Source organism: Rhea pennata, chromosome 8, assembly GCF_028389875.1.
Source record: "Rhea pennata isolate bPtePen1 chromosome 8, bPtePen1.pri, whole genome shotgun sequence".
Classification (NCBI taxonomy): domain Eukaryota; kingdom Metazoa; phylum Chordata; class Aves; order Rheiformes; family Rheidae; genus Rhea; species Rhea pennata.
The window spans coordinates 19,929,798-19,941,057 of record NC_084670.1 but is presented as its reverse complement, the minus strand read 5'-3'; positions in this window follow the sequence as shown (position 1 = coordinate 19,941,057).

Here is an 11,260-nt window from a genome sequence, read left to right as displayed (position 1 = left end):
GATCGTGCAAACTCTTAGGGCAGCAGCTGACCTAAACAGCAGACATGCCCCTCTCCCCTCTCCCCCATACAGTGCTATTACCATTCTTACAACTCAAGAAAATGTTTTTCCTCCTTTGGCCAAGGTGTAGTTTGTTAATCAATGCTGGTGTCTGTTGGCAACATTCAAAACCTTGTCAATCAGTACAGTAGAACTTTACATCTAACCAGGCCTCCACAGGCCTGGGATCACAGAGACCTGACTTCTACTTGCAAAAATCCATTGTGTATTAAAGACTAAAAATATTGCTTCAGAAACTCATCTATCTGATGCCATTTGCAGACTCTGCTAAAGATGGATTGCTTAAGAGCAATTTAGCTTCACAAATCTTTAATTAATCTATTTATATAACAAATAATAAAACTAGTTATTTGTCATAAGAAATATGCGGCTGACTAATCGTTTAAAAGTCCGGTACACATTTGTGCACAGCTTCTAAGCTATATAAAAAAACCCAAAACCCCTCTGGAATTCCCACTGCACATCTAGCAACAATTCATACTTTACATAATACTACTTTAGTCTCCTACTGAAAGTTTTTTAATAACAATGCACACTGCAACTACACAGCAGACACTTCTCATTCCTTATTATGAAAATAGCAATACTTAAACGTCTTTTTGGCAGTCTGCTGAAATGCTGTGCAAGGCAAGACAGAGGTAGAAAGAGCATATTTCAATAGTTCAACTAGCGTAACTAATTCTGTTTCAGTGGTCATACTCAGTTTGTTGAAAACTAGAATAAGAAGGATAAAACTGTGTTCTGGAACTGCAAACTACAATGTCTCTTCTATTGGCACATTGGGCTCCTCCTTTCAGTTAGTAAACTACACTCCTTTCTAGAAGTCTTCAAAGCAACAATAGTGAGCCTTAGTGTAAAAACTGGTATTACAGGAAACAGATTGTTCCTGGCTGCTACTTTACTGGAAGAAGAACAGCCTTTGGTTTTAAGTTTCTCTTGTTCCAGTTCCTTGGGAAGCCTCATTAGCAGATTTCAATGTTCTTAGCAAAAGAAATTAGGACTTCTTAAAATCCTTTCCTATTCTGGATAATTTCCTTGGCAGAGGATTAATTCATCCTGGTATGACTGCGCTCCACTGATCTAAACATATTTACAATATAGTGGGTATTTGGCACAAACGTCCTGTTGTTTTTTAAGATGCAGCCAAGATTGTCGTATGATCATTATGCACACCCTGCAATGACAGGAAACTAGATGGAATTTATTGACTATGCCTTTATTCTCACATTGCAGGTTATCTTGGCAACACAGGGTTATTTTACATGGTATGACTAAATACAAAGTCTGAAGAGTATTGCAAGTGCAAGTTAAAATGTTTTTTTGCAGCAAACAAATCTCATCCTTTGAATGCATTAAAAAAAAATTACTTGATAGCTACCAGTGGTAAGTGAACTTCAACTGATTAAAAAAAAATCATAATTAAATCAGTACCTTTATCCGCCACCTTTATCCTGGCAATAAAATAGTCACGTATCTCAAGTCTGTGTTTGTCTTTTGCAGGCCTATTGCTCTACTTCACTGTCCTTAGTACTCTAAGCTGTTAAGAATGTAACTTTTGATGTAATTGTACATGTCTTTTTGGCAAACTTTTAAGGTACATATAGATTTATAGATTATTTCAATCTAAGTTAGCTGTAGCACAAACTCCGCTTATATAACTGGTTTCTTGTTTGCCTCCCACAAAACAAAATTGCAGTTTTCAGGCCTTCAGGAACTCTCTGTGACTATTTGCCCATATACTGAGGTACTCTTCCCTACAACCTTGCTGCAGAAAGATACTTGCACTGTTAAATATCTTGAAAGTAATCATTATAAACTTGTACAGCTTTCAAACTAAACTACCATTCAGATGACACTAAAAAAAGACAAAAAACAAACAAAAAAAACCCCACTCAGTCACAGGAAACTTTGCTGATATAGACACCTGGAAGTGTTATTCTAGCATTCCACAAAAGGAAAAATATTTTTGGGAACCATCTCTCTTTTTAATGAGGTATTGTCCCACTGATTTCAACATTATCCTATCTAAAATGCAGGCTCCCTGATTGCTGATCACACTTTGTACTTTTCCTCTCCCGCTTTACTTTCCCCATCCTGAAAATTTCAGATAGCTGGTCTTCTCCAGAAACAAGCTGCACTTCTTTGTCTGTCAGTTCTCTCCATCTATAAATATCTGGAGGTGGTCAAGCAGTATGTTTTATACTGTTATGTGGAAGCAGACAGAAAATTGAGCGTGCTATGTATGGCTGCAAATTCACCTAAATTTATCTTGCAAACTGCTCATTTCATTCCAGAAGATGTGGGAAACTGATCTAGGTGCCAATGCATCCTTGAAGAAACTGAGATATATTCTGCATTACAGCCTTCATGTAAGCAGGCTGACAGTATAATAGAGATCTTTGTAATCTGATTTTTTTTTAAAACTGTGGGAGAGATTCTATACCACCAGTTACTCCTTCCGAACTCAAAGACAGACCAGATGATTTTATAAGGATTTTCAGCAACATTTCTTTTATTATTAAAGTCTCTAAAACATTAAAGTATTCACTAGCTGCTGCATGAATTTTCCTTAAGAATTCCTGTTGAATTGAAGTGATTAAAAATAAGGCTATGTATCAGCAATCCCCAGTCATTAGCCCCCCACTACTACCCCTTCCCATCAGCTGAATCTGAAGCACCACACAAACTTTAATCAACTTCCACAAGGAAGAGAACGAGAAAAGGAAAATAAAAGATATCATCAGTTTACATAAATGAAAAGTGATTCCAAGAAAGATCATATGCCCAAAGATGCATAAATACTCTTAGTAGGAAGTGAAAATGGCCATCTTGGATTCTTCCTATCCAGAATTAATTATTACTTTATGCTGCCAAGTTAGCAAATAGAGCTGATAAAAAATAGAAGAGTAATCTATATGTTGAAACATTGGAATGCACAAATGGTATTAAAATTCATAATAACAAGGTTTATTTTATAGCTTTTTCATATAGAAATGCTTCTCAATACCCAATAAGCTCAGAAAATTTTGCTAAGACCAACTACATACATCTACTAGAAACTTCAAAATACCAAGTGAGAGTGTAGTAAAAACATAGCATATCCCAAATACTGAATATAGGTATTCAGACAAAAACTGTGATGGAAAACATATACAGACAAGTCCCAAGGAGCTACAAAATTCTAGTTAGTGGGACCCCTAGTATCTACACACAGGAAATTGCTACAAATCTTCAATTTTGTCAGTTCAAGACAGAGAAGTAGTGTAGGAGAAGAAAGGAATGTAAATTTCTGGCTTAGACTCAAGCCTTTTAGAAATGAAGGGAATCCTCCTCTTTTTGTTAAAGAACTATCATTGAACTGCAAAAGACATCTTCTCATTCTTAAGGTGTTAATTGGTAAAGTAAATGAGACATATTACTGTTCCAAGTGTTCTTGATTTATGTTTCTATGACTAGAAAATCTAGTCTGACAGTTAGAGTTTCAGAGCGATACAGGTCAGGTGTTTTCCCACTAGTGGCTGATAATCATTAATAGAGTTTTGTAGACTTACGTAGGTTTTACAAACAAAGATTTAGAAGAAATTCTGAAGACTTACTTAACTAGGTCCTTTGAAGAACGGTGCGGAGTCAAGAAGTGTATCTAGAACAAAATTAAAGCTGTCTGAAGCAAAAGCAGGCTCAAAGGTTGTAGAAAAATATATGATGAGAAAGGAAAAAAAGAAAAGAACAATGCAAGCATGTATCTTGAGCATGATTGTACAATCTGGTATGATTAAAAAGTAAAACAACATAAAGATTTGTTATAAAGCACAACCAAAGTTCAGGTAAGCAGGCTGTAAATTGGAGGGCTCTATAGATGTAGAGCCGAGACAATCTTTTTTGACCATTCTCTGAAAAAGAGCAGAGGAGCTCACATGCCTACCTTCATGTCAATCATAACAGCTGTTTCTTGTTTGCCTCCCAAACAATGGGCAAACAAGAAAACAATGAGTTTGATGACCTCAACCCTAACCTCCTCCCCAACCTGCATCCTTGTTTCACCTATATCTAGAATGTTCACTTCCATTCTAAATAAATTTAAGACTGTTGATAGAGACTTCAGGAATTCACAATCCTGAAAATGAACACAACCAGCAACAGCTGTGTCAGATTCACCTCTTCATTTGCAGACTTGCCACTTCCTTGGCAGCTTATTTAATTTGAGTGTTATTCATTAAGAGAGCTCTCTAGAAAATCTGAAAGGCTAAATGTTCAACAGCAAATAAATAAATAAATAAATAAAATAAATGTTCATTTTAATGGGAATCTTCCTTCCTGCAAAGGCTCTCTTTTATGGAAAAAAGTGTCCCTGCTGTAATCATATCATATTATTAAAACTGAGTGCATTTAGGAATTAATTATTTGAGCTGTTTATACTGTTAAATTACTTGCATGTTTCTCAGTTTAATGTTTTCTTTTTAAAAAAGGGAGGAGGAATACATTCCTCCTGGAAACTCCTAGTGATGGTGTCAGCTTTGTATTCCTTAGTTTATTAGTCATTTTGGTCTTCAAAACTATATGCTACAAAAATGGTATAATTGATTGGTTGTTTCTTGCAAGTTGTTTCAAATCCTTAAAAATTAATACACTTGGCACAGTGATTTAAAAACACTATTTGTCTAAAAAACAAGAGTTCTAAGTTAAAGGCTTTCTGAAATAAGGATGGCTGTTTTCCCTGTCCCTTGTACTCTGAGTACAAAAGTATTCCATCATGAGCTTGGTTTCCAGGTTTCAAGGTAATTGTACTGACGACACTGTTAAAAGAGAGTAAGTCTAGAGAAGAGTAAAAGACCACAAGTAGTACAATGAGAGCAAGACAATGGGATAAATGCACAGATGAAGCATATCTTTCTCTCTAGGAGTATTTTCTTAGTTTGTATTTATTACATCAGAAATCAAGCAATGGGGGAAGATGGGGGAGTTCCTCATTTAATTCCCTGACTTCTATCCATGCCTAAAGGAGAATAAGTTGTTCTCTCTTGACGTTCTTCAGTTAAATAAAATTGATTCCACATGTGGACTATGTCACTGTTGGAGACATTCCTGTGAATGAATGCCTTCCAATTAGATCAGTCTATTACTGTGTTTGGAAACAGCTATATAAATCATCACATAATTCAGGGAGGTTTGTCCCTTTTTGCCTTCTAAAAATTGCCTTTTTAAGAACAGAGAAAAAGGACATGACTAGTAATCATGAATAGAAAAGAAGGAATAAAATCATGCAGCAAATAAGCAGCTGTTGCTAATACAGGAAGTGTAATGAGATTAATTCCACTAACTTCATGGCCTAGTTCTTTTCTTTCACACACAACAGCAAAACCAAGCAGTCCTAACTGAATTAGCTAGACTTACTTTTCTTACTCATTTATACAGGCCCATTTCTTCTATGTCTCACATTTGGTGTAGCCATCTACACATTAAAAAATGGATGTATGATAATACAGAATTATAACTGGACATTTGTAATTCAGAAACTAATAATATCCCTCTTTTCTTCTACTCCAAAAAAGCATATAAAGGTAGTAACATGTATCTAAAAAGTTACATATGGATTTATAATGGATGCATCCAGCAGGTGAACAAAAAGGTAACTATAGAGAATAAATTGGAGTCAAGTTGTCCTTACATATCTTTTAAAAAATAATTTTCTATTTTTATCTTTTGTGCAGTTTTGATTTTAGGAATGGCAATGAGCCATTACTACTGTTTCTGAGTAATGGTAATGTTTCTGAGCAATGTGTTTTCTGAGTAATGGCAATGGTCTCTCTGGTAAGGACCTCTTTATCATCTAACCTCAATCAATAGGCTTAGATAAGATTTTTGTTAAAATCTGTGTGACTGCCAGGCATGTCAGCTATCCTGTAAATCCAGCTGCTACAACACCAATATGTACTTACAATAACTGTGGCAGGTTATGAAAGGTCTTAACTGTTATGTATCTTACGTATCACAAGTTCTTCAGATTCAAACTTGTTATGAACCATATACCTTCACATTATAAGCGTGCCTTGTAATTGAAAAATCTTCTGATTGTTCTGATAACAATCTTCTTAATAGTACACACTTTCTGAATCCAGAGATTATTGACGGTATGTATTCCTCAAGTGACAAATATGACACTGCAGTTTTCATGAGATTATATCAATATTGTAAATAAAGTTTCCAGAGATCAGATGTATCTTAAAAGATGGAAATATAACCTGGGACAAAAAAGTTAGTACATGTGAGCTAGCAGTGTACGAGGAAAATCTCTGAACCTGAAGCAGGACAAAGGCAATTGAGATGACTATTTTCTGTTGTCTTTCTTTTGAAAGCACTGTTGAAGGGAAATTAGTGAAGGATTGTGCCACTCATCTTCAAAATAAAGATACTTGAAAGAAAAAGAATAAAAACAAAAAGCCTTTATACTTATTGTAATAATTCCAAGAACACTGGCAAAAATATTTAAAAAGGTGGAGTTATGTCTCTGACCACATATATCAATTCAAATGTGTTTTTTGCAATTAAAAATGTCTTGAACAGAAAATGAAATCTCAAGACAGATTAATATTTTGAGTGTGAAGCTAGATTTACACTAATACAGTTAGACCTCCAGCTTTCACGGACAAAGGCTTTCTCAGTTGTCTGCATATGCCAGCTTTGCTGTTACAGCTCAGTTCACTTACACTCAGTTCACAGGTAAACTGTATAGGAAAAAAGCAAGTTAAAAACAGAAGTAATTAATGCACATTTGGCATTTTTTTTCTTTTATTAATTACCCTTTTGTATGAAAACAAACTAATATAACAATTTTCATCTGGAATTACTGTTCTGAAGGATAAATATATACGGATAAAAAAGAATCTAATGTTCACTCTATCCAATACAGCAACATATTTTTGAGTTATTTTATTTAATGAAAGGTTATAATTTTTATCATGTAAGATATCTTCATTGTATTTAGCAATATCAGTCACTTTCCACCTCCATACTGACAGAGAGAGAACCTGGGAGAGTTAGTGGAACAGAACTGAAAAGGAGCTGGAGAACTCACCTGAGTAGAAAGCCTTTAAAAACACAGCTAAAAGGAGAACTTGTTGCTGAGTAACAACTATAGAAACATGTCAAACGCAAGTCATAATTGCAAGTTGATTTAGGCAAAATATAGAGCTTGTGGGTACACTAACTAGTGTATCAGTTCACCATTTTGATCTATAACTTTTTTAAAAATAACTGACTTTTCTTTCAGCATTCAACTAGGACAGGTTATGACTGTAAGTCAGAGCAAACAAAAAAGAGATTGATACAAGCTGCTCCCCTGCCTACCTTTCTCAAATGGGTTATTCACTGACCATCAGTGGAGACTTCCAAGAGACAGAACAAAATTTTCCTCTGTTTCGTTCTTGGAAGCAAAACAATGTGTTTCTCCATGTATTTCTGTTTGTTAGTTTCTTTAGACTGCTACCTTCTTCTATGCCATCAAGGCCAAGACCAAGAAAGTGTCCGTCTCCATCCTTTCTTTCAAGTGGCACATAAAAGCTTTTGTGAATCTCGTATTATGTGTGTCAGACTCCCAATTAGAATGAACCACTGAGCAATGCATTAGTCAATTCATGGGCAAAACAGCCTGTATTTATATTCAGAAAGTGTCCATTTTCCACTTCTCAGTGCTACCTCCTACAAGAGGAAAGTAGTATAATCTTTCTCATATGAAGGTTTAGGAATTAGCTGAAGTGATGAAAGAGGAAATTCTCAATGAATACTTAATCCAAAAACCTGTTACAGAATTGAAACTGTAAACTAAACATGTATTTTGCACAGCACTACACATGACTTCCCAATTAATTCAGGCAGTCTTTTCAAATGAAGTAACAAAGAATAAACACTCACTGAACTTTGAATGACTTAGTCTTTTGGATAAGAATCCACAGAGTATTTGGAAATATGTGAGATAGCACAGCAGAAGGATTGGAGAGGGCCTTTTGGGTTACAAGGATAGAGTTTTGGACTTCACAGAAGATAGCAAGCCTGGATATAAGCAAAATTGTGCAGTAAGTGCTCGAGGGCTGTGTCAAAAGAGTCTGGAAATTGAAATTCAGCCAGCTTTGGCATCTCATACTGGAATTCCGGCTCCCCCTTTTAATGACTGTCTCTGCCTGGCAGTACAATGTGTTTAAATAAGTAACACCTCAGGATCAAAGGACTGCAGAATTCCTCCTGAGATTTTAAAATTCCAGTATTACCTTAAGCCTCTGCTGTATGTCAAGAGATGCCTATGCCAAGCATTCCTCTCTCAGGATTAGAGCATGGAGGGAGGAAAGGATCCTGTGAAATAAACGTAATTCAAGATTTTGTTTGCCTAGCCATTTTTACATGTTAATTACAAGACTCTTAAATTTCCAAATGGATTACAAATAAGGCAAAGCAACATATAAGGTTAGAATCTGGTGCTATAGAACTCTATGCCTCCTTTTTCTCTAAAGCAAATCAAGAAAATTCATTGGTGCTGATCTTGTGAGAAAAAAAAATAAAAAAGGGGAAAACGGAAACACTGTTGAGGACATCAACAGCAGGTCGGTAGTCCCTGTTTTACCCTCGGTGGGACTGTTAGCAAACCTTTATCTGTCTTCAGTCTCTTGTACATACTGCACGATATTATATTTGGTAAAGCAAGGGATCAGCATAGGTGCTACATATTATTCACAAGGAAAAGCAAATCTATCCATGTCAGGAAAATCTTTTCAAATCTTTCCGTATCTATCAAAAACTGCAGGGCAGGGATTTGTTATTGAGTGGATACTGAGTGTACACTCTGAGCTTTGTCGCTGCAAGGACACCTGCAGAAACTACATGAGTTATATTTATGAAAGTCAGGGTTTTCTTCCTTGCATAGGACTTGCACTAAAAAAATTAAATTACTGACAGTAAGATTAACTGATTAACAGATTAACATAGGCAGATTAAGCATGAGGTATACTGTGCTATATCAATATATCTGCATGAATGTAAGTAAGCCTCTGCATCATTATCAGACACTACTTTGTTCTATTTACTCCCTTCTCTTATGCCCTCTCCCCAAAAGCCACCCCCCCCCCCAAAGAAAAAGTGACAATTGCACTGAATTGCAGCAGCAGAGGATACTTCCTTTGCATTCTCTTCAAACATTAGCCTCCCTGGGAAGTTAGAAGGGGAGACTTTAAGTATACCGGTTCTGTTCTGAACTCTCTACTCAAATGTTGCATACTGCTTCTGCTGAAGATCAAACATTCTGTTATTTTTTTAATGAACAGGACTTCATCGTATGTGAGGAAATCTCATTTTGTATTCATGAACTCCAGTGTTTTCATGCTTCTCAAGTTGCTAAACATCAAGTTTCTCAAATTCTTATGTCTCTGTCATGCATTTTGAATTAAATGTTGCTTTTGTTATGTGAAATGTATGTTAAATTTTGTTCAAGTTAAATGTGATTATAGAAAATGATGGATTTGTTTTTAGTTTTTTTAAATCAAATCTAGCGAATAACCTGCTACATAGTGATGCAAAAGCTATTTTGGAAATAAAGAAGTACTGTATACTAATGTCAATTGTCACTTAGAGTCCAGGGAGATCACTGTCAGTTTGTCCTATTGATTATAACTTCCAGCTTTTTATTATGATTGCTTCTGAAAGAATGCCTTCTGCACATCAGACTCAATACTCGTAATACTCAAACTCTAACTCTCCTATTTCAGTCTAGTACATAAATCCATGATGCAGAGAATGAGTAAGTGCTGCTTCTTCATAAGGTGGACCCAGAGAACCTGTGCTGTTCCCCTTCCGCATGCACTCATTCAACATCAGAGTGTTTGTTATAGAAATAGGTTAAGTTGACTGGTGGAGATGTAGAAAACCCTCTGAAGTCCTAGGGTACAGAGTGCATGAAAAAGACCTAGGCAAACATACTTCAAAGTTTCTGTTAACCTGGGGAGCTTTCACCAACCAACATACTACTTCTAGTTCACCAAAGCACTGAGGGGCCTATGTCTGTAATTGGAAGATTACAGTTTTTTGTTTTTTGGTTTTTTTACTGTCCAGATATCTTAGATAACCAAAGAGTATTTTCTCTTCGTATTTTTCCTCCTGTGCTGACAGTTGTTACATTAGTCAGATACCAAGGGCACTATTTAAATCAAGAGAAAGCAAATTAGGAGCTGTGGAAGAGATTCGTAGTCCAAGATGTTCCTGCTGGTATCAGCAGGAGTCACGATTGCCCAGTGTGGTATAGAAGATGAAGACTTGAAGCAGAAAACAAAAACTGATCTGATTTTATTTTGAACTTAAATATCAGGGAGAAAGAACAAGCATAACTGGACTCCAAGTAACATCAGCTTTTCAAGCAGAAAAAAAATGTAGGCTATTTCTAGCTGTTAATAGAATTGTCTGAATACTAAGTACAGGTTCTTTATGAGCAAAAGCAAAAGCATTTGAAATTCAGACAACTCAGTGCTATTCATTTTTAGCTTTTCTTTGTTCTAATGAAAACATTCAACCTAAGAACATTTTTCCTCTGTCTACTTTACATTCCATTCAGATACACTCACAAAGCTCCAAACACTGCCAATCAAACGTTTCAGAATTAACAGCACTAGAATGCCAGAGTTACAGGTCTGCTAGGGACCCTAACTCGACTCCTTACATGTTAAAAACAAAATGTAATGGCACAGTTGTTTTAAATTTCTTGAGACTAGCAGGGTTCAACATTCAGTACTTTACTGCAAAACACAACTTTTCTAGCTAAATAGTGGTTACTGGAAGTTTACTCTCGCCCATGCTTTACTAATGCCTAAGTCAAACCACACAAGTCAGTAGAAGTGAACTCTGTTAGCTCTCTGATATGGTGAAAGAATGCATCTGGGCGCTGGCTGCTGCAGGAGGATTGCTTCACACACAGGAATGTAATACCTTAGTTCTTACCAGCTGTATATTATTTAAGAAAACCACTACAGACCCTACTTCTCCTTCATCAGAACTAAGATGTTTTTCTTTCTTTGTACTGGACAGCTAAGAAGCTGATTAAGAAAAGCAATTGCCCCTCCTTTGCATAGTTTTTTGAGAGGGCTAAAATGTTAAGATCTTTACAGTGATACCTACCATCTGAGTTTAGATAAACAACCCGAACATCTAATGAGGGATACAGTCTCTG